Below are 25,770 nucleotides of genomic sequence, written 5' to 3' on the forward strand. Positions count from 1 at the left end.
ACCATTCATCCGGCGAGAGACCCCAGGGGTTCCAAGCCAGACTTCCATAGAGTCAGAGGAAGATTGATCCTTTGATGGAAGAAGAGAAAATTTATTCTAAGAGAGCTACTCTACTGTAGTAATGAGGAAAACAACATCTAATGCTAAATCACATCGTATCCTAATTAACCATTTAAACAACTATGCTAAGTAGAATTGCTAAATCAACACTAACGTAATGATTCTATCTAAGTTACATAAGTAAAGAGCATCAAACCATACTAATGTGTAAGGAAGAAAACTAAACTAAATATGTTTTCACTTTTTTTTTGGTTTTCTTTGGTAAAATCAAGCATGCAATTTAATTGTTCTTGTGGATGTGATAGGTGGATGGGAGGTGGTTGAGGATGAATAGAAGGTTTAGGGAGTGGTTGGATGGTGTGGAATTTTTGTAGGAGGAATTTTGTGACTTCCTAGAGGTTCCTCATCAATTTGGCTTCAAAACAGGTCATTTCAAGAAAACCTATATGATGTACAAGAAACCTACAGGATGATCATGTAGGAATTGAAGGAAACCTACAGGATACAGACGAGAGCTAATTGTGAGGTGTTGGAGGTGTTGGGAAGCTTGGAAAGGGTGTGTGATGAGTGGGATAGGGTGTTAGAAGGTCTATGAACACTCATGAGTCAATATCCAAGAGAATAGATCGCTAGATTCACTCAATGTGTCTAGGGAAATTTCAATAAAAAAGGACAAAAGCTAGTGAGGGTGATGGTGGAACAAGAGGTGGTTGAGGTGGATGAGGTGGAAGATGGATGTTGGTGATGAAGTCTAGACCTCCTCCTGAAGTACCTGTAGTGCTTAAAACACATGTGTCCTCCAAGAACTATACAACAAGATTCATTTTCATAAACTAGAAAAGCATAAATCAATTGCCCACATGATGCATGAAGAAAGTGCTGAAGGAAATGAGAACATGAGTGAGATCTTATTGCAGAAATAGAATAATGGAAAAAGATGAAAATGAAATAAACCAAGTATTGAATCAAGATAACAAAATCCAAATCTCATGCAAGAATTAGCAATTTGTGTTTTGGGGGTTGATGAAGGGTCTCTTCCTCAAGTCATGGTCCGAGAGGGAGGAGGTGAGGCTGAAACACTTGCTGACAACCTTATGGCGATCTTTTTCTCCTTGATAACCTGCTAATTGAAATAAGGCACAAATGGAAGCAAACTAAAATACAACCAATCTACTCTACACTGTTGTAATGGAAATGCAGCTACTTAAGAAAATGAACAATTAAACCATGAATCTATGCTAGTGTACATGTACAATAAAGAGGAGGCTTGGCTGATAGAGTTGGGCCCTAACCCAAGATATTTAGCCCTCTGAGTTAGCTTAGTGTTGGCTCAAAACAAAACTCATTTTTTATTATCAAAACCATGGATTACATAAAAAATTGTCACAAGTCTTGTAGCTGGAAAACAAATTAGAGTTTTACAATTAAAAATATGAATCTTACTGAGGTCCTAGGCCTCTTTACTTATACATCTGAAGTCTCCAACGATTTCCATAAAATTAGGGAGGCTAGGCTCCAAAACTCAAGATAAACTAGTGCTTTGTCTTTCACTTGCTCGGTTGCCTTCTAGTCCTCATGATTTGGATGTTTGCACTCCAAGGTGATGGAGGAATATTTGAATGGAGGGGTAGTAAATGAGGAGGATTTACCTCCTACAATTCCTCTCCCTTGTCCCATTTGAGTTTTGACCAACGTCTTTGCCAAAATTCCTTGCTTTTATCCTTTAATCCTACATTAAATTCACATTAGACCACAAAGCAAAATATCCAACTCTAACTCATCTCATAAACAAAATATAATCAAAAGTATGCAATAAGTTGTGAGAATAGTTGGTTTGACTAAGCTAGGAGGTGAATTAAGACCCATATAATTACCCAATAATGAGGCTCATCATCACCCCCTACTGAAAGTGTTCCTCATTCTCTGAGCAACTTAGTCAATGTTCGTGTCCTTCATGGCTCTGGCAGCCTCTGTAACATTCCATGCCTCTGTTGTGGTCTCTTCTTCTTGTTCATATAAGCCTACTTTCTTTTATACTTCTTCCTACTACCTCTTTTACTCTTCTTCTTTTATCTCTTCTAGAATCCTTAGGAGTAGTGGTGGACTAAGTTTTAGCCCTATCCAATTGACCTTCAACCTTTGCATTGATTTCTTATACATAGGTGTCTTGTTGAGTGCCTCTCTCAACCTTTGAGGGGAGTGATATTCTTTGATATTCAAGTTGTGTGGAAGTGTGTTCCATCTCTTAGTGTTATAGACATTTTTGTGCCTTACAGCATGAAGCATGAAATGTCAATAATCTGAGGGATCCAAAGTCCCTAAACATGTTGTTCCTACCCCTAGAGGAACAAGGTCAGCAAACCACAGCACTTCAAATCAGTTCTCCACTGAAAAACACTCAAAAACAGGTCAATTTTGGATCATGTCAACTGCTCCACTGAGCATCTGCGCTGAATGTCAACTGCTCCATGGTGTACCTGCGCTGAATGTCAACTCCATCAAAGGCTACCTGCGCTGAGCGAGTTTGGACATGTGGAGGAATCTTTCCTCAATGTGTCAGTGCCCAGGAAGCTTCCAAAATGACACTTGGATCAAAAGATTCGCCTAAGTGAAGAGTAAGAGGTTCTAAAACTCCGAGTGGAAGGTAGAATCTCCAAGTGGACTCAAGAACTAAAGAACAACTGGGGTTGAAGAGGACAACAGTCACACATCAAGCTGACTTATCTTCACTCCAAAACTCTATATAAGGATCTCATCCCATGGGATCTGGAGGCCGGAATTTTGTGCAAAGAATTGCTGTTGGTTTACAGTTGAGAGTATTGGGTGATTGCTTGAAGGAGGTGAAGAGGAGATTTCTTTCCGTCGGGACGGTGATGCTGGATTGGGCCTCTCATGGTTGTATCACTACCTGAACCTTACTTTCTTCCATAAATAAAGCATTTGAGGTTCTTCTATTCGCATGTGTTTCAATGATGTATTGTCTTACTTGCGTATTTGATTTATGCTAATCCTTGAATCAATTATGAATGCATGCTTCTTGTAGTTTCCTTTTCTTGTCTTATTTGCAGGATCTTGTGTACTTGGGCCCGTGAGAAGACTTGGAGCTGGGAGCAAGCAACAAAGAGAGAAGATTGGATCGACCATTCACGCAAGACATCGGTGAGTGGATCTCTTCCTTTCCTCTTTTTCATGTCATAAAGAAGTAATATTAGATAGCTTTGCTTTGACTGTTGCTAAGGAACTATCACGCTTAGAGTGGGATAGGGTCATTCCGTGTTGGATACTTTCCCCCCCAACAGACTGGTGACTCCACTGGGGATCGTATCTTGTTGGTAGCTTGTGTTTCTCGCTATTCATTTCCTAAACAAAGGGAGTACCGAATCGAACTGCATTTGAATCCTTCGAATGCAAAGTAGAGGGCAGCTACTCTAGCTCAGTTCTGGGCATGTTTATGATTTGAAGAGCTGATCCACAAGGACTCTTAATAGCTCTTTGTGATAGTGTTCATCTTCCTTTAATCATCCTCTAGTGTATACTTGATTGATAGCCTCTGATTTGGCCTAAAACAGTTGATTTTTGAGCAATCTGTGACCCGGAACCTAAGGGAAACGAGAGTTTCCTCTTCAGCGCTGCTGCAGTGAAGGCTCTCTGCGTTTCAACGCAGGTTCCGAAGGGCCTACCTGCGTTGAATGTCAAACTGACAGTGCAGAGCCTGCGCTGAACCAGTTTTGCATTGTACAACTGGGGTTCCCTGCCTTCTGTTGCCCAGTTTTCAGTATTGTTTTTGCAGCCTGTTATCAACCTGTATACCCATCTGAAACTACCTTTCTTTGCCATCATTTCGCCTCAGTTGTATGAAGAAGCTGTGATTGTTCTTGTTGTATTTCTTACTTAATTTACAGTTTCCCATAACGAAAGTGAACTAGTCTTACTGTGGCCTCTTAGATCTAGACCTGTGATAAAGTGTCGTTTTGATTCTAAGAGTTAGTTTATTGCTGTTCATAGCTGATTGGTCATTTTCTTTCGTTATATGGTTCGAATTTCAGTATTTCTAGTGTTGAAACGAGTGAATATTAAGGTGTTCTTTTGATTATTGGACAAAAGCTTGTTTGCTTTCACTTGAAATTGAATTCGAAATTATACAACAGCTTTCTTTTTGTAATACATCAACATTAAGGAAGAAGAAAAGAAATACTTGCATCGTGCATGTGCATTTTGACAGTTTGCATGTCGATTTAGGAAAAGTGCATCAGTGTGTGCTCTATGATCTGTGAGAAAAGTTGATGTCTTTCTTTTCCCTCAGTAGTTAAGATTTTCATAAGTTGAAAGAATTGAAAAAGCTTGCTTATCATTCTTAGACTGCATTTAGGAGTTATATCATACATCACGTGGTGATCCATAAAGGCAAACTGCTAAGCAAGATCAACCTAAAACGAACTGAATTTACATAACAATGCTTTGAAACATAATGAAATACAGTAGAGGTCTAGGTAGAGACGTGTTCCGGCGTCGTTAAACATAGTGACTGTCGATCTCTACGAAGTTGGGTGATTCCTCCTGAGGGACGATAACGCTAATACGGATTTGTGCTCCCGCGTACCGTCGCGTATATTGGGAGACCCCTATAGGAACAAAGGTTTATCCATAGGAAGCCGTGTCGGCCGCCCTACTGATCGCGATGCAGTGAACACAGCATTCACGAAGATCGACCACTCGTACCGTAAAACGTATTCTGTGGTTTCGCGAAAGGTTTGGCACACCCTCTGCCTAGAACTCCAGAGTAGTTTCTTTTGGCCTTTTTCAAACTCTATAACTGAAAAAGTCCATCCGAGCATTTGTCACTTCGGGCTCGTTAATACATCGAAGGAGACTAGAGTCATCTTTAGCTTTTTCTCGACTCTTAAAAAGTGAAAAAGCAAGTTGTGTCTAAAAGCGTCGTCATATAAAATTCATTTTAAACGGAACATAATCACCTCTTATTCCTGCGTTGATCTTTAGGTTGAGAACATGGAACACACCAATCAAGGAATCCCCCATGATGGGAATCCTAGTCCCTTCTCCTCTTGGGGAGAAGTTGGTGCGCCCCACATGGCCACGTTGTCGCTTCCAGGGCTGACAATTGGCCTGCCGATCTGGCTATTCTCAACCAGTGTAGTTCAGAACACCACGGTTCCTGAACAGTCGAGTCAACAGTTAGATCAGTCTAGAGCTACCCCCCAGCCTCCCACTTCTTGTAAGTCTTCCTCCGATCCTTCTTCCTCGAAAGGTAGAGCCGGCAAAAGCCAAGCTCCCAAGGAGAAGAAGGAGAAGAAGAAGAAAGAAAAGAAGCAGAAGGAGCCAAAGGCGACTGGGGGCAAGCAAAAGACATCTAACAAAAATCCACACACAGCACGGACCGGGCCCAAATCGCCATGTGTCATATGTAGAGGAGACCACTTCCACCGAGATTGTCCCAGTATTCCCCGGATACTAAGGGACTGGTCCCCTCGTTTGCACAGCTTGGAAGCATCAACCTCTGACAGCCAGGTTGAATGCTTACCGTCAACCAGCGAAAGTGAAGGTTCTAGACAACGAGGGGGAGCAAGATCCCCCTGCGAACTGTGTGAAGGCAATCACACCCTCTGCCGTTGTCCCTTCTTAAACGAAGCAAAGAGATTTTTGGAAGATCAACCGGTTTCACCGTTGCTACTTCCCCCTGGATACCGAAAACTCGCGCCAAGTTCTTCGTTGGTTGAAAATGCAGCTGTCCCGCTCAAGTGGTCAGCTGAAGCGTCAGTCACTGAAAATGAACCTACTGAATCCGGACTGGACGAAAGTCCAAAGGTCGAAACGGTAGTTGACCCGGTTCTCCCTTCAGAAGTTTCATCGTCAGATGACACCGTCACTGAAGATTCGTCTCCAGCTGACACCCTCACCGAAGAGAATAAGGATGACACCGTCCAGATTCTTTTCATCAACACCGATTCTGATGAGCATCAGGGCAATGTGCCCACTCCTTTATCGCAGGAAGGAGCATCGTCGGGATCATATCCAGCCGTGTATTCGGTCCCACCACCAAGCAACCTGGTTGTGTCCTTCGATTGGAACCAACTAGGCAGACCCCGGTTACCAGCCAGTATACCGTTCAGAATTATAGTCCAAATATACAGAATGGTGATGGCTGGAACTATCATTGATGAAGGGGCATCTGTGAGTATCCTGTCCTCTATTGCTTGGAAAGCACTGGGTTCCCCGGCGCTTTTGCCTGAGATGAGAAATCTCTCGGGTTTTGACAAAGGAACCAGTCGACCATTAGGGATCCTACCTAATGTGCCTATTACATTGAAAGGGAAGGCTGTCAAAATGAACTTGATGGTCGTCCGAGGACCCTTGGATTATAACCTACTCCTTGGACGAGACTATATATATTGCATGGGTGCAATAGTCTCCTCACTCTTTCGAATAATGTGTTTTCCACACGAAGGAAGAATGGTCAAGCTCGTAGACCAACTTTCATTTCCGGGATCACGCATCGCAAATAGTCACATACCTATCCTGAATGGTCTATTCAATCAAGAAAGGTCTCCACCCCCGGTTCTTCTTCCCGATGAGTGCGAGTGATTCGGGAAAGTAGGGCTGGAACCCAGGGGGCATGCATCCTGGTCTGCTTTGGGCAGAGAAAACCCTGGGTATAAGGTAGAATTTCCGTGGGAGAATATGACTAGTCCGTACCCCGTCCCATCCTTGTTCTTCAAAAGGAAGAGCTGGCAAAGTGCCAAGGCTCCGTGAAGAAGAGGTGTAGCTGGAAGTGGGGTTGTTCTGGAATAAGATTCTTTTGTCAAAGTTATGTGTTTGGGGCACCGCCTATCTCACCTTTGTCTACTTCGGTAGACACCGCCAAGGAGTGATCTGTTTAAACTGCTAATAGAACAATCCTTGGATAACCTGAAAGAGGTAAGCCTCACCCGTTAAAACAAATGTTTTGACGAAGAAGTAGGGGCAGCCTTGAAATTGTACTTCATACCTGGGGGCATGCAAACCTCTTGGAATGCAAGCACGGGCGGCTATTGATTTTTTTAGTTTTTTAGGTCCTCCCTTTAAACCTGTAGGTCTAACCCTTTAAACTCGTAGGATTAGTCGATACCCAGCTTGCATAAAGAGAGGATTTGGAGCAAAGCGTAGGGAGATGAAGCTCCTTAAAAAATAGCAATCTTCCAGGAGACCTTCCTATCTTATGACTGGTAAAAACGAGCAGTTTTGGCAAAGTTCATGCTCGTTAAAAAATAAACGCAAAAACCGAGCAGTTTTAGCGCATAGTTCATGCTCGTTAAAAAATAAACATAACTTGTGAGCAAGCTTCCCCTAGAGTTCAAGCTCATCCAGAAAAAATGAACCAATAAATGACCATTTGAGACCGTAAATCCATCAGCCATAAAAGCCTTGGTCGTGTTTGCACCATCACCTCCACTTTTCATTTGGCCGATCATTCACCTCCACTTGATTGTTTACCTATTTTGAGGAACAGCTGCGAAGAGTGATTTCACCTAGCCATCCTTGTAACATTGCCGTGATTGGGAAATTCCAACCTGTACCTGGAATCTGCTGCTATCCCTGTTTATCACTCGTTCCTCAAAATACGAGTCTTCTTTGAGCTCTTTTCACTGACTCGTAAAATATGAAAAGTTTGCCGAGTTTTGGCCTTCCAGCTCGTTAAAAGGACCGGAAGAGCTATCCCTCCTCTAGATTTTAATCTTTTTGGACCTCAGGGATTATTGCACAAAAAGATCGAGCGCTTGTCTAGTTCGGCTCGATAAAACTATCGAACATTCATCCCTTCTGTATTGTTTTATACTTTTTCGGACTTAAGGGATTAGATGACGAAAAAGGACCTTTGGAGTTAACTTTATGTACCTTTTTAGACTCTCTAAAAATGAAAAGGACCGAGTTGTCTTTGTCGCTAGACTCGTTAAATGCATTAAATAGCGACAAACTTGTCTTTAGACGAGAACGAGTTTCCCTATCGCTAGGCTCGTTAAAACATAGCGATGGGCTTGCCCGAAGGGCAGGTTATAGAACAAGCATATGTTATCCTCCTCAAGCTTGACAAAAATAAAGAGGTACTGGTCAGAAATGACTAGGGAAAAATTGGGAGAACCTCAAAGCTTAATGGTAGCAAGTCGCTCTTGAACATGACACTTTTGCCTCCGTACCACATCAGGTTGGGTTGTTTTCATTCACCGGTCCCTTCACCATGGTCTCGCCATACCATCCACATTTGGGGTAATGCTCCCGATCCATCACATCAGTGTCGTTATATGTTCAAGAGATGTCGTTCAAGAAAAGTCAACCGTGTCCCATCCACTGCCATACATCATCTTTCATCCTTTCATGACCGCCACCCTGAATCATATTTCACAGATCGTTTTCACCTTCATCACAAATCATTAGCTCCGTTCCGTGTCACTGATGTGGGATTCATTAAGGCCCTCCTTTGATGGATCGCTTCTTATCGACATCAGCTCATTATCCAAGAAGTTGATCTAGGAACACCCCCCCAGTACTTTGAAGCTTGCATGCCTCAATGGCAAGCTTCTCACTTCCGGCGACAGGTATACATCAATGACCTTCGACCGGGAGATTTTGCGTGGTGTTCGACACCAAGTCCTATATTCACACCACGTGAATTGTGCTGAAGTACCTTGAGGGTCATCATCATTATCGGTGATTCCTCTCGCGCTTGTTAACAGTTTACATTATTGACTGGTAATCAAGCGATGTCTTTCCATGTTCGACTCCAAGAAATTCTCACATGGATCGACTTGTACTTAGAGTGAAGATCGAACGAGTTTGAAGACCCCGGATCTAGTTTCATCCATCCGGGCTGCGATATATATTCAGGAAATAAAGACATTAGCATGTGCAGCAGATGATCATCCTAATCAAAGGATGATAATTTCAGCAGAGAATTATCAGTCTACCATCAGACGATCGTCTGTGCTATGTACAGAAAATGTATTTATAAAGCTGAGCATGGGAAATGCCCGCATCAGCTAGATCATGAAAGCAGTATGAAAAATAATGTATTGTATTGTATCTTATTACAGGTCACCTCCCGGCGATTGAATGAACTTCAGATCCTCCTGATAAAGCATTTCACCCGATAAACGACCTCATACTTTAGGGGGCAACTGTTATAGAAATTTTTGTGCCTTACAGCATGAAGCATGAAATGTCAATAATCTGAGGGATCCAAAGTCCCTAAACATGTTGTTCCTACCCCTAGAGGAACAAGGTCAGCAAACCACAGCACTTCAAATTAGTTCTCCACTGAAAAACACTCAAAAACAGGTCAATTTTGGATCATGTCAACTGCTCCACTGAGCATCTGCGCTGAATGTCAACTGCTCCATGGTGTACCTGCGCTGAACGTCAACTTCATCAAAGGCTACCTGCGCTGAGCGAGTTTGGACATGTGGAGGAATCTTTCCTCAATGTGTCAGTGCCCAGGAAGCTTCCAAAATGACACTTGGATCAAAAGATTCGCCTAAGTGAAGAGTAAGAGGTTCTAAAACTCCGAGTGGAAGGTAGAATCTCCAAGTGGACTCAAGAACTAAAGAACAACTGGGGTGGAAGAGGACAACAGTCACACATCAAGCTGACTTATCTTCACTCCAAAACTCTATATAAGGATCTCATCCCATGGGATCTGGAGGCCGGAATTTTGTGCAAAGAATTGCTGTTGGTTTACAGTTGAGAGTATTGGGTGATTGCTTGAAGGAGGTGAAGAGGAGATTTCTTTCCGTTGGGACGGTGATGTTGGATTGGGCCTCTCATGGTTGTATCACTACCTGAACCTTACTTTCTTCCATCAATAAAGCATTTGAGGTTCTTCTATTCACATGTGTTTCAATGATGTATTGTCTTACTTGTGTATTTGATTTATGCTAATCCTTGAATCAATTATGAATTCATGCTTCTTGTAGTTTCCTTTTCTTGTCTTGTTTGCAGGATCTTGTGTAGCTGGGCTCGTGAGAAGACTTGGAGCTGGGAGCAAGCAACAAAGAGAGAAGATTGGATCGACCATTCGCGCAAGACATCGGTGAGTGGATCTCTTCCTTTCCTCTTTTGCATGTCATAAAGAAGTAATCTTAGATAGCTTTGCTTTGACTGTTGCTAAGGAACTATCACCCTTAGAGTGGGATAGGGTCGTTCCGTGTTGGATACTTTTCCCCCCAACACTTAGGTAGACATGAATACTATCATCTCGTAGTAGCCTAAACATATATTCAAATTGTCAAATTTCTTGCTCTTGGATAGCAAGATATCTAGGTGCCAGCTGAGGATCATTTTCAATCCGATTATGGGTGCTGAATAGGGCCACGTGATTTGATTGTTCTGCTCTGATGAAAAGAGGTTCATTTTTCTCTCTGGCCAATATTCTTTTCATCTCTGCAGCCCTTGACTCCTCATGGTTCATCGATGATGCCAAAGCCATTAATTTTAGATCTCCTAGCTTGGCAATAGGGTCCCAAACATTCATGTCTATGAGGGCCATGTTGTGCAAGTAAAACTCAACCACTTTGGCCCTATCCTCTAGTGTAATTGGATCATAAAGATTAATCAACTGCCTGTAGTCTTGAAATGGTATGGTTCCCCTTTGTGCTAGTGTTTTAACCTAAAATTGTAGCCATTGTTCTTTGAGGTAAAGAGTGTAGGATTTAGCTGGCATCCTACACTGGATGGCCTCTAAGGAGAGGCTGGCCATACATGCTAGTTGGTTCTCCCTTTCCTGCAGCTGTCTCCTTAGCCATGCATTTTCCCTCTCAAGTTGATCTCTCAATATTGCTTCTCTGTCCCTTAGGCCACTTACCTCTTTTCCCATTTCTTTGAGCTTCTCTTCCATGCGCCCAATGTCTTCCACCACTTTTGACTTGGCGATTTGCATCCATCAGTGGTTTCTGGCCGTCTCCTTCTCAAGTTTGAAAAACAATGGGATGGTAAATTTTTGAGGTATCACCTTGCCTCCTTCAATAAACCAGTAGTAGGAGTCTAGGCTAGGCTCGGGGCTTAGTTTCTTTGTTTCAGGGTATTCTTCTTTTGTTTCTTACTGCTTCCCTACCTTGCCTTCAATTTTTGTGCTCCCTGTAGTTTTTGCAGAGTATCCTGTCGGTATTTTTTTTCTTCCTGTAGGTTTTGCTATGGATCCTGTAGGATGGACTTACCCTTTAAGGAAGTTTATCTAGTAATAGGCCTCCTTACATAGGTAATTGGTGACTTAGGGGAAGGAATTTTGTCTCTTGGTGTAGGGGAATCTTCAATCTCAATAGGTGTTTTTTTGGATATCTGTGGCTTCCCTTGTTTAATTCTTGTGCTCTTTCTTGTTCTGAAATATAGTGGGGCTTGCCTCCTTATTTTCCCTTTTTGCTTGATTGGGGTGTTGAGAGAAGTGAGGGTAGTTGTTGCCTCCCTCTGAGTAGCCTCTGGAGACACCCTAGGTGACTCCTCTTTGTGTTCTTCCTTTTCTGTTTCAATTTCTTCCTCCTTTCTGTTTTTCTTGTCTCCTTCCACCTGTTGTTCTTCCTCATCCCCATCAGTTTCTTCCTTAGCTTCCTCCTCTGTTTCATCATCAACCTCCTTCTCTTCTCTCTCTTCTTCTTTTTCTTCATCCTGTTCCTTTGTGTTAGCTTCTTCTTCTTCATGCATCGCATCCTTATCTAAATCTGTATCTTACTCTTCCTGTTTTGCCTCCTCCTCACTCATAGAAGGACTAACATCATAAGTGAGGTTTTTTATGTCATCCTCTGCTGGAAAGTATCTGAAGACTGACCATGTTATAGAGATTCTAAGGTTTTGGAGGGCGTCCTCAATGAGGATCCTGCTCAATCCATGGTGAGCCAATTGTTGGGAATTCCCTTCCTTTACTTTGTTGTTGGAGTCTATGAGTGATTGCATCAAGAAATAGGGTATGCTGAGTCTTTGGTGAACTGGTGTTTCTAATCCAAATCTTAATTCTACAAGGATCATAAAATGGTAGCCATAAACAACACTATATCTACCCTCACATGAGATATATTTGATGAGTTGGTAGCCTACCTCACTCCATGGATATAGTAGACTATCCCTCCTTACTCCATTTTTATCCTCTGTGGGTTCTTCACCTTCTAAAAGGAATTTCATTTTTACCACCTAACTTTCTGCTTTGTCTTCTTTTCTCCATGGAATTCCTAGGGGAAGTGTGGTGACCCTAGTGATGATCTCTGGGTTGGGATCTATAGTGAGGCCTATAACTAAAACAATGGCATGGATTCTGCTGTGTGGAGTGAGGAAATTAGAAAATTCTTGAGCCACCTCAACATCATACCCTATGAATTTCTCGAAAGACCCCATCCAGTTGTGTCTTGTAAAGATTTCAAGCACTTGGGGGTGTTGTTGTATCCTCACAGTGTTTGTGGGTTCTCTCCTATTAAACCCTCCTATCATCTTGCTTATGAGGCTTGAGGAGAAAATGAGAGGGTTGACACAATTTATTTATTTTTTTTTTTTATTTTTTTTTAATTCAGGAGGAAAACGGACTTTACTGTGTATGTAATTCACCTCCCATAGTTGCTAAATTCACTAGATTTCAGAACATTTCTAGTTCATTTTCTTGTAAATGGGGATGGATATTTATGGCCTACCTCTTTAGAATGGTGACAGTGGAAAATTCCCGTGATATTCCCTCTTGATCTCTTCTCGGCCTATCCTGTAGACTACCTTTGTGTATCCAATAGACTCCTCCTATAGACTGTATCATGTAGACCGTTCCTATAAGAATGCCTGTGCATGCTCTTGTCGAAATTCTCTTGTAGAATGATGGATCCTTGCTTCCGATGGGTGGCCAAAATTATGAGAGCGACTTGAGTGAGGGATTTTTGAGGAGGTGGAGTGCACGAGTGCATGTAAACGATGTTTTATTTCCCTTTATGGTGTTTCGGGGTGAGGTGGTGTGCTGGCAGTAGAGGTACGTTTCCATTTTTGGACCCTTGGTCCCCACTACCACCTCATCATTTCCACTCCTCGTAATCATCTCCTACCTCATAGATCCATAGTTAACCACTTCTTGTTATACTACTCTTCTATCTTTGGGTTGACTACAGGCACGTGTGAGAGGACACCCGGTCTTGCATGTGATGACTGAACGAAGGTGGCCAAGTTAACTAGCCACTCTTTCACTTATAAAAGAACTGTTTCGTAACCCTTACAACTTTTGATCAGATGATGCATATGAGTGAGTGAGCGGGACACTTACCTATGGTTTTTATGCCATGCTACAGTTTTCGAAGATCAAAGGTGTTGCATTGTTTATTTTCTACATGGTCATTCTTCTTCCTCCTCATGCTATATGTTGATGTTTCCTTTGCTTTTGCATGTGTCTATGACTGAAGATCTGATGCTACTGTTGTAGGGGAGCTCTTGGATCATCCTAGTAAATACCTATAGCTGATGATTGACATCCTATGGGATAGGTTGCTACAAGATTTCCTATAGGATGTGTTGGGCAGTGGTCCCCCTGTGTAAGGGTTTTGGAACTCAAAGCCCATAAGTTTGGGTAAAAGTATGGTAAAGGCTCCATGAAGTGCATGGAGCGGGAACTGTAATGGGTTGAGTCAAAGGGTTCTTTGCCCGAAAATAATGTAAAATAATAGAAAGTGAGTCGGCCTGCCCATGGTCCACGAACCATGAGAAGGTATAAATAGGGCAAAGTTCTAAGGATAGTGTTTCTGGGAAAACTAGTGTCTTTTCAATCTACTAGCCTTCTAGGATTGGCAGCTATCCTAGCAAACAAACAATCAAAGAAATTTGGGATTTCCTCTATGTATGATAGATAAGTGAGAAGCAAAGGAACCAACTTGGATCTTCCGCTTGACTCCTTGCTTGATTTCTCTCTCCCTTGATAGAGTTTGAAACTCCTCTCCTACTTATCCCGCTTAGAGAATACCTGTAGAAACAAAGTAACAAAACACCATAAAAGCATCTTGATCTATTGTATCATAAGCAATTCATAATTAGAAATACATTGAACATACAATGGCATTCACAAATAACAAGATTCACAAATACACAATTGTATGGAGGAAAACTCAAAGAACTTTATTAGATATGAAGTGAGAATTACAACCCAGCTGTCTAATCCAGCATCATCCTCCCAACATCAAAGCCCTCTTCACCTCATGTAAGGCAAGATCACCCAACAATACAATGCTCCTTCTCAAAGACAAACTATCAGCACTTCCTTACAAATTACAAAATTCTAGCCTCCAGACTTCTCAGATGAGGGATCCATTTATAGATGTCTACAAGGGTGTGAGTCATCTCTGTGTTTTTTATTAGTGTCATTCCACTTGTTGTTTTTGGTTCCACTTGGAGATTTCTTGGATCTCTTACTCATCCCTGGGCGAACTCAGAGAGGTAAGTGTCATAGGAGAAGTTTCTAGAAGATTCCATGAGCATCCACTTAGCAAACTGTCTTGGAAATTTGTCCATTCTCACTCATTGCACCCCACAGAAGGCCTCTTCAGTATGCATCGAAACTGGCTAGTGTAGAAGTCAGTATGCATCACACCTTGACAGTGGAGCAGTCAGTATGGTCCATTTTTGGCCAGTTCTGAGTGATTTTTCAGGTGGAACTTCTGGGGAATGATGTAATCAATTGACCATGATCCTTTAGGGTATGAAACAAAAATTTTAGGGGTGAAAGAGCCCTAGTTTATCGACATATAAGATTGGGGTTGAAGTGCCCAAATATGTCTATAACAGTTCCCCCCTAAAGCATGAAGTTGTAAATCTTTTGATGTCGGGTGAAATGCTTTATCATGAGGATCTGAGGTATTCGACCTAGAAGGTTACTTGTATAAGATACAATACAATACATCATCACAATATAATTTTCCATGATCTAGCTGAGGCAGGCATTCCCATGCTCAGTTTTATAAATTCATTTTCATGTACATAGAATAGATAATCGTCTGCAGTTGCAAACTAGTGATTCTTTATATGTAGAGTCATCATCCCATAGCTTGGATGATCATCTGTGCAGCTTTTGTGTACATTTGATGTCTTTATATTCCTGAATATATTGCAGCCCGGATGGATGAAACTAGATCTAGGGTCTTAAAACTTATTCAATCTTCGCCTGATGTACAAGTTGATCCATGTGAAAAGATATCTTGAAGTTGAACATGGACCGACATCGCCTGATTACCAGCCAATAATGTAAGCTATTAACATACGCAAGAGAAATCACTAATAATGATAATGACCCTCAAGTTACTATATTAAAATTCATGTGGTGTGAATATATGATCCGATGTCGAACACCACGCAAAATCTTTCGGTCGAAATCCATTGATGTAAACCTATCACTAGAAGTGAGAAACTTGCCATTGAGGCATGCAAGCTTCAAAGTACTGAAAGGGTTGTTTCTAAATCAACTTCTTGGATAATGAGCTGATGTCGACAAGAAGTGACCCGTCGTAGGAGGGCCTTAATGTATCCCACATCAATGACATGAAATGAAGCAAATGATTTTTTGGAGGTGAAAAATGATCAGACGATACAAGGTTTAGGAATGGAGGTTATGGAAAATGGAGGATGAAGGTATTGCAGTGGATGAGGCATTAACTAGAGGTGAATTCTCTGAATGACTTCTGTTGAACATATTGGTGACACTGAGATGGATTGGTAGCGTTAACCCCAAAAGATGGATGGTATGGAGGACCAATGGTGATATGACCAGTGAACGAAATAACCCAACCTGACTCAATCATGGTGATGGAGTGAAAGTGTCATGTTCAAGAGCGACTTGGTACCAATAAAATTCTTTAATTTTTCTTCCTTTTTTCTCTAGTCATTGCTGACCAGTACCTCTTTATTTTTGTCAAGCTTTAGGAGCATAACATATGCTTGTTCTATAATTTTCCCTTCAGGAAAACCTGTCGCTATGTTTTAGCAAGCCTAGCGACAGTGAAACTTGTTCTTGTCTAGGTGGACAAGTTTGTCGCTATTGTTTCAACGAGTTTAATGACAAGGATAAATCGGTCCTTTTAGTGTTTAGAGAGTTTGAAAAAGGACAAAAAGAAAACTCTAGCAGTTCTTTTTTGTAGCATAATCCCTTAAGTTCGAAAAAGGATAAAATAATATGAAAGGGATGATTTTTCAATAACTTTAGTTAGCTGAAAAGATAAGCACTCGAACTTTGTCATGAGATAATCCCTTAGGTCTGAAAAAAATTAAAATATATTGGAGGGATGGCACTTCCCCTTACTTTAACAAGCTAGAAATGCGAATAGCTCGACAATCTTTTCATATTGAACGAGTTTGAAAAGAGTTTAATGGAGACTCGTTTTTTAGGAACGAGTGGCATTTAGGGTAGCAAATGGTTCCGGGTGAGCTTGGAACTTATCAAAACATGGTGATGTGAAGAGGGTGGCTAACAGGACCACTCGTCGCAGCTGTTCCTCAAAAAGGTAAACGATCAGGTGGAAGCATATGATCGACCAAAAGAATGGAGGTGATGTCAGGAACACAACCAAGGCTCAAAAGGTTGATAGCAAGGAAATCACAAAGGTTATTTACCAAGGGTGGATTCATTTTTTAACGAGCTTGAATCGGGAGAAACTATGCTCAGTGGTAGGTTTATTTTTTAATGAGCTTGAACCTTGCGATAACATTGCTCAGAGCCCGGTTAATTTTTTAATGAGCTTGAACCGTGGGAAAACATATGCTCAAAGCCTGGTTCATTTTTTAATGAGCTTGAACCGTGGGATAACATATGCTTAGTTTTCCTTTTATGTAAGCTAGAAACAACCAAACTAAAAAGCTAAAATAGCTAAAAAAACTAGAAGGCTGAGGAACTACTGAGGTTAGGTAGGATGGTTTTGTCAGCAATTTAGACAAAACACTTCCTTTGCTTCGTCCACCAAATAGACAAAGGTGAATGGTTTGAGATAACAATTCCAATCACCTAACCTACGAAGTTAAAAAGCTAAAAAACTAAAAAGCTAAAAAGTTAAAAAAATGAAATTTGTCGTTTTTAGTTTGCATAAAAAGGTTTGCGTGACCTGAGACATCGAGAAAAGGAGAGTCTCCAGTAACCATATGGAAATCACTATGGTTAAGCAGGATTGTTTTAGTCAGTGGTAAAAACACTTCCTTGGCATATTCCATCAAATAGACAAAGGTGAATGGTGTGAGATAACACTTCCAATCACATAAACTACATGGAAACCTATCTTTTCAGCTGGGTTCATCAGCCAAAGTAGACAAGGGTGCATGCCCCCTAAGATTTGTTACATTCACTGGACTACTCGCGGTAATTAGGTGGATGTAATGAAGGTTGAAGAGACACTCTCGACACAAAAGGACCATTTAGGGATGATGTTTGACTTGAAGCTGTGTTTGAATTGGGAAATGAAAGTTGGTCAACAGTGACAATTTTTCCTTCATGCGGGAAACACATCACTTGAAAGAGTGTTGAAACAATAGCTTCCATGTTGTAAACATAGTCATGTCCAAGGAGTAGATGGTAATATAACGGTCCTGGGACTACCATCGCGTTCAGATGAATGGTTTTCCTTCCCAAAGTTATTGGTAACTTAGGAAGGATCCCTAACAGTCGACTGGTTCCTTTGTTAAAGCCTGAAAAATTCTGTGTAACAGGTATAAGTGATGGCAAACCAAGCGCTTTCCAAGAAGTTGAGGAAAGGATACTCACTGATGCACCTTCATCTATGATAGTGCCAAACATAATAATTTTGTAAACTTGTACTATGATCCAGAATGGTACAATAGAAGGGAGGTGGGATCTTGCTAGTCGATTCCAATCGAAGGAAGTGACTAGACTACTTGGAGGGGGTACCGAATAAATGGTTGAAATAACCCCTTGAGTAGCGAGAAATGGGGGTTTCTCTTCTTGTTGTGAAGGGATGGGTGGATCGTCCCTAAGTTTGTCAGACTCTAAAGTAACAAAGAGAATTTGAACGGTATCGCTCTCACTCTCTTTGGGAATGGTATCATCTGAAAGTGGACCTTTTGAAGGTAAAATTGGGTCAACTGCCATCTCGACCTATTGACTTTGGTCTGGTATGGACTCAGAAGATTCACTTTCAATGATAGTTGCTTCGACCAATGGTTGAGTTATGTCAATTGGATTTTCAACTAGTAAAGGACTTGAGGTGAGTTTCTTGTATCCAGATGGAAGTTGCTGCGGTGAAACAGGATGGTTATGCAAGACTCTTTTGGCCTCATCAAAAAAATCACTACAGGTAAGGGTATGGTCCCCTTCACATAATCTACATGGAATGTTGGCCTTTCTATTACTAATTGATGGTGTGTTGTCAACACGATCACTAGAGGTTGATGACACCGGTTGGTGCGAATGGGGGGACCATTCTCTTAAGATCCAAGGGATGCACAGACATTCTCAATGAAAATAGTCTCCTTTGCAAATTATGCATGGATGTCAGGGTTTGGAAATTTCAGTATGCGGATTTTCACCAGATGCTACATGGTTGCCCCTTTGCTTAACTGAATTCTTTTTCTTCTCCTTCCCTTTCTTCTTCTTCTCAGTCACCCCGTTACTAGCATCGCTACTTTCACCAAGTGAAGAGGAAGAAGGGGAGGGAGAAAAAAACAAAGAAGAAGGCGAGGGGTCAACTTCAATATTAACTGGTTGCTGATTCGATTGTTGAGGAATCACAGTATTTTGAATGACAGAGGTTGAGAATAGCCATACTGGCAGACCAATTGTAATTCTTGGAAGGGACAATGTGGCCATATATGGAGCATTGACATTTCCCCAAGAAGAAAAGGACTAGGATTCCCCTCTAAAGGGATCCCTTGATTGGTGGACTCCATTATCTCAACCTAAGATCAACGAAGGAACAGGGATGTTATTTCGAATTTAAATTTTAATGACACTTTGACACAACTTTGCTTTTTCAATTTTCAAGAGTCAAGGAAAAGCTAAAGATGACTCTAGTCCCCTTTGATTTTTAATGATCCTGAAGTGACAAGTGCTCAGATGGACATTTTCTTTTAAGGAGTCGAAAAGGAACGATAGCAACTACTCTGGAAATCTAGATAGAGGAATTACCAAACCAATCGCAAAACTAAAATATACACCTTGGCGGTAAATTAAAGAGAAATTACCAAGGACTTATGTACGAGAATCAATCTTCCTGAATGTTGTTTTCAATGCACTACGATCGATAGGGCGGCAAACACGACTTCCTATGGATAAAGGATATAAGTCTATTGTGGTCTCCCTATATATATACTCGATGATACAGGGAGCACAAGTGCGTGCTAGCACTTGTCATATAAAAGAGGAGGAATCACCCAACCTTCGATGAAAACGATAGTTACTAGTGTTTACGATGTTGGAACACGTCTCTAGCCTAGACCTCTAGATGTGTTGCATTAGGTTCCAAAGCGTTTTTAAGTTCATTGAAATTTATTTTAGAGTTGATCTTGTTTAGAAGTTTTCCTTTCAATGGTTCACTGCATGATGTAGATTTAAAAATTCCTAAAATGAAATCTACAATGATAAACAATCGTTGTTTAGTTTGTAATGAAAATCCTAGCTACTAAGGAAAGAAAATTACGATTCTTACAAAAAAGAGCAAAGAGCACACGCTAAATGCACTTTTCCTAAATCATTTTTACACACAGTCTAAATGTAAATGCAAACACATGTATTTGTTTTTCATTCCCCTTAATGTGAAAAATTCCAAAAAGGAAAACTAAGTATAGCAAAGATCTGAAATATTTTTACTCAAAGCAACATTTCGACAATTTCTTTTTCAAAATAGAAAGGAAGACTAAACGACACTTTTTGATTTTGAATAGAAAATGCTTTTGACACTTCGAATATCAAAAAATCAAATCAAATACAAGACAAAAATTTCAATTGACTATCTAGGGAAGGAAGGCTCAATGACACTTTTCTTTTTGACACCAAATGACAGATATGACACTTTTTGTACTAAAACGATAGTTCGATTTAAGAAACTTTTCGACAAAGGATTGTAAATGATGGAAAAATACATAAAAACATTTACTAATCCTAATCAATGGAGGCTGAACTATGTAATGCAAGCAGGCTTCAGCAATGAGATACTGTTCACAAGTAGCAAAACAAATAAACAGAGCTAAAAGCAAGGAAAAAAAACCCCAAATTTCAAGGAGAGAAATAGGCTCAGTCAGTCATCGCACCTAGGCTTCACAAAAATAGGGATGCATTGCACTTTTTAGGCTCAGGTGGTGAGATGCATACTGTTTGAGAGTGATAGACAGTGTGATGGGCCAGGGAGCACAACTGAGGTGGGTTTTGGTTCAAATTTGCAGCTGATTTTAGTGATTTAAGCTGAGCTATGATGGACAGTAAAGAGAAAAGTATAGAGGAATGATATTTGGAGGTTACTGAACTACCAAAAGGGCATCTAGAATAATTATAAGTCATATGTTTGACTCATAAACTAAACCAAAGATTGACTGAAGCAACATTCATCTACTATGCAATTGCAGAGCAAGAGCAGATCGAAGGCTATCTGGCTAACTTCAGGCTCCATCTATAGTTTATAAAACAAACAACAATAACAAACAAAACATCTATTCGATCCCCAGTGGGGTCGCCATTTTGTTTTTTGGAAAACTAGTGTATTTTCGATCTGCTAGCCCTCCAAGATTAGCAACTATCCTAGCAAACAAATAATCAAAGCAATTTGGGATTTCCTCTATGTATGATAGATAAGAGAGAAGCAAAGGAATCAACCTGGATCTTTTGCTTGCCTCCTTGCTTGATTTCTCTCTCCCTTGATAGAGCTTGCAACTCCTCTCCTACTTATCCCGCTTAGAGAATCCCTGTAGAAACAAAGTAACAAAACACCATCAAAGCATATTGATCTATTATATCATAAGAAATGCAGAATCAGAAATACATTGAACATACAATGGCATTCACAAATAACAAGATTCACAAATACACGATTGTATGGAGGAAAAATCAAAGAACTTTATTAAATATGAAGGGAGAATTACAACCCAGCTATTTGATCCAGCATCATCTTCCCAGCATCAAAGCCCTCTTCACCTCATGAAAAGTAAGATCACCCAACAATATAATGCTCCTTCTCAAAGACAAACTATCAGCACTTCCTTACAAATTACAAAATTCCAACCTCCACATCTCTCAGATGAGGGATCCATTTATAGATGCCTGCAAGGGTGTGAGTCATCTCTGGGTTTTTGATTAGTGTCATTCCACTTGTTGTTTTTGTTCCACTTGGAGATTTCTTGGATCTCTTACTCATCCTTGGGCGAATTCAGAGAGGCAAGTGTCATAGGAGAAGTTTCTAGAAGATTCCATGAGCATCCACTTAGAAAACTGTCTCGGACATTTGTCCATTCTCGCTCATCACACCCCACAGAAGGCCTCTTTAGTATGAATCGTACCTGGCTAGTGTAGAAGTCAGTAAGCATCACACCCTGACAGTGGAGTAGTCAGTATGGTCTATTTTTGGCCAATTCTGAGTGGTTTTTTATGTGGAACTTCTGGGAAATGATGTAATCAGTTGACCATGATACTTTAGGGTATGAGACAACACTTTTAGGGGTTAAAGAGCCCTATTTTATCGACATATAAGATTGGGGTTGAAGTGCCCAAATATGTCTGTAATAGATAGGGGAGAGCTTTTGGGTATATTAGATGTATTATGGCTTTTTAATTGCAATATTCGTTGTGAGTCTGTAAGTCTGAGTCGTGGGTGTTAGTAGATAGAGAGGCTTTGCATCTGTGTGCACATAGGCCTGGTAGAGTCTGCAACTATGTGTGCAGACCCTTGTAGTTGAGTGTGTAGGGTGGAATTGGAATGTACTAGATCAAAGTTAATAAAAGATAAGTTGTTCTGGAAATATTGTGTGTTTTATCACAGATCTATATGTTTATGCTTATGTTCTGAGTTTATGAAAATCTGTAAGATCTATGGGTGCATGCTCTGGTTATAACTATTGAATGCTTGATTAAAGACCTTAAGAATTAGATCTGATCTATAATAGCCATGATAATAATAAGAATCTAAGAAGTGCCTCGTCGCCGAGCTATGCAAAGGCCTGACAGTTGAGCAGAGTAGCGTGAGTACGTAGATTGGTTAATGAGCCTTCCAGTCCCCATCAAGACATCCCTAGGGTGTGGAAACCTGGTTCCAACACCCTCCCCTACTACCTCGGGTGAGACTTCATTTCGTGCCCCACGGATTGTTTTCGAAAGGGCCAGTAGTGCGGGATTTGTTTGGCTAAAACATTTATGAACCTGGGTCAGGCCCCATCAAGCAAACAAATGGTTCCGTTGCCAGGACTGGGATCTGCCTAAGGGATGTCTGGTGTCAGAACATTGGATCCCTACGAAGAAAGAGATTGAAGATTGGTTGGATTGGATAATAGGAGGGTTTATCACTAAGTCGCGATAGATACAACTGTGAGCTACAACGAAGTGGAAAGACGTTTTCTCAAGGGACCGAGGGTAAGTACATCAAATTGTTGAATACCAGGATTAAAATGTTGTTATGTGAAAAATGGGTTATGCAAATCCATTGATGTCTGGGATAAAATGGATCATAAGAGGCTACCAAGGGATCAAAGGATTAGAGAACAGTCCCCTGATTTTACTTTCATGAGAAAGCGAGGAGGAGCTCATTGGGTTCTCTCCGAGAAGCATAGTCCAGTTGATAAAGCAGCGCATTCCACAGTTACCATCTCTGTCCACACCATCACCCACATCGCCTACATCAACCCCATCTTCACCCACACCACCTCCAATGGTTGGAATGGCAATTGTGATCAAGTTGCCCATATTTAGAGGCATAGGAAATGAGGAACCAGATCAGTTCTGTTTCATGGTAAAGGCGGTATCGGAAGCCCAAGGCGTTATGGATGATAACATTAAAAAGGCTACATTAGTAAGCGCACTGCAGGATCATGCATTGACGTGTTATATCAATCACACTAGTGGTCATCCAAATGTCGGAATAGTGAAGATCAGGATGCATTGAACAAAGAGTTTAGCAGACCGAAATCAGAAACTCAGTCAATCATCAGATTTAAGGAAATTGTGATGCTTCCAGGCAAGACTCCATGGGATCTGGATCAATGCCTGAAGAGTATGATCTGTGAGGCTAATGTGATGCTTTCAGATGAACAACACCATGCCTGGTTTGTAGCATCCCTAACACCACACCTAAGGATGGTGCTGTCACAGTACAAGATCTCAACCAAGGCTGAAGCATTAGAGATAGTGATGAGGTTGCATGAAACCCTAATAAAAGATCCTAGGTTGAGAGTTCAACAAATCCACGTGCAACTACAAAACCTATGCCTGGAGATGCAAAGCCTGAAGCAAAATAGGGCACCATGACCGGAGGCGCGTGAAGGTGTGTGGTGTATAAAATGTAAGGGCTTGGGTCATGATAAGGATCATTGTCCCATATTCCCAAACTATTTGGCCAGGGGGGGACCGATGCCACTGAGGCTGGAAGTACAAGCAAGGCCAAGTGTGGCACCCGCACTCTGGTGCGTGATTTTTCAAGTAGGAGGAAAGCACGCGATGGACAACCGTCACCTATTGCAGAAGTATACCCAGACTTTGCAGCAACTGTATTGCAACTTCTGTAGATCAATGGGTCACAACGAGCGAACGTGTTGAAGCTATGAGCTAATGATGGATAGGACCCTAGCCTATCGAATGTAGACTGAAATGCGAGGTTTCGATCCAGCTGCAGGGCCACGCGGTGGATTCCAAGGATGAGGATGAGGGAGAGGAGGAATGGACTTGGACGAGGGCATGGAAAACTGATCTTTTATAATTACGGAGGGCCAGGGCACTATGCTTGTGATTGTACCAACCTGACAAGAATATCTTGTCCATACTGCAAGCAGTTTGACCATGAAATGGTAGATTGTCCGACGTTGATAGCCAAAATGTGCGAGAAAGGGGTACTACAACCTACTCCAATTCAAAATATCCAAATGATGAGGTACAAACCACGCGAAGATGACCCTAGCGTAAACATGGTACTCAGAAGCAGTGCAACTATAGGGGAAGATAAGAGGAAAAAACCTAGAGAATATTCGAAGCCTCGAGATGCTCCTACAAAGGAACCCAAATCTTAGATGGAACACGTGAAGGACACATTTAACGAAGCTAAGAAGAGCTTCACGAAGGCCTCTACTTTAGGTAGTAAGGATCAACTTGAGCCGAGAATGGATCCTTCTATGCTTACTACCATTTTAGAGACATGTATGAAGTTGCTACGAGAAAATAAGGTAGTTAAGGGACTACAAGAGCTGATCACTAGGTGCGTAGGGTTAGGAGAGCCATGCGTGGTCTGGAAACTTGGAAAACATGCTTTTCACACTGGGCAAGAAATGCGATTGACGGTGGAAATTGGTGAGTATGAGATGGATCAGGTCATCCTAGATTTGGGGTCAAATGTGAATATATTACCAAAACTGACATGGGAACACATGGGCAAGCCCATGCTATAGTGGTCTCCTATTCAATTACAGATGGACAACCAATAAAAGATCTTACCAATGGGAAGATTGCAAGGGGTGATAGTGGACATTGAAGGCCTAAGTATGCAGATGGACTTTGAGGTAATAAAATTTTTTGATGACAATAATCCATACCCCGCCTTGGTAGGAATAGATTGGGCCACAGACATGAATGGGGTCATCAACTTAAAAAGACAGAAGATGATATTCGAGAAAAAGTCACTCCATGTAATAGTTCCACTGGACCCAGCCAAAGGAGCGCGCTACACTGAACCTGTGCCCGATGAGGACAGCGATGATGAACTAGACTACATCTACCAGCTAACTGCGCAAGACCAGGATCGAGTAAATCCAATAGAGGACGAGAGAATCTCATGGGAGCGCGATAGTTCTTGCATGTTGGATTCAGATGAAGAGATAGAACAGTGGCAAAACTGATTGCATGAAGTAACAATGCTAAATTGTAATATGATGGTTAGATCACTACAATGCATGACAACCAAAGTAAGGAAACTACCAATAGATGACAACGCAAAAAATGGGGAGGGCTTCATCGACCACTGTGGAACTACAATCATGGACTAGAAGCGACACGATGCACAAAAAGGGGCGCTGCACGAGAAAACTACACCAGGGTGGTGTACACCTAGGAAGATTAGGTGGAATGGGTGCGAATGTAGAAGGTGGATGGGTGTACAGGTTGGAGGCCCTCCATGATGAACGTGATATGGGCAGCTAGGACGAAGCATTTTGGGCACCCACCTACGATGAGGAAGGCAGCCGTATGTTGTGCAACCACCACCCCAACTAAATATGCGCTTACTAGGGGTTCAATGGGCCTATAGGACCATAAAAAAATGAGGTGTGCAAAGATGGCCCTATCCATGATTAGATATGATGAAACTAGGAAGGTGGACAAAATTTCCCTTGCCATTCAGATTGAACGCAAGATCCTGGGAGAAGGAATTCCATGGTTGCAGGAAGCCATTCAGTGCGGTAGTTTGAAACTTCATGAACTCGATGAAGAATGGGCAGGGCTGAGGAGGAAAAGTGCGATGTTGGATGAAGAAATCAGCAAAATGAAAATCATAGTCGCACAAGTAGGCCGCGCGAATCTGAGAATAAGGGGACCAGACCTGTTCG

This window comes from Pinus tabuliformis, chromosome 5_2 (genome assembly GCF_031772625.1).
Source record: "Pinus tabuliformis cultivar Carrire ecotype Pingquan chromosome 5_2, CPIR1, whole genome shotgun sequence".
NCBI classification, from domain to species: Eukaryota; Viridiplantae; Streptophyta; class Pinopsida; order Pinales; family Pinaceae; genus Pinus; species Pinus tabuliformis.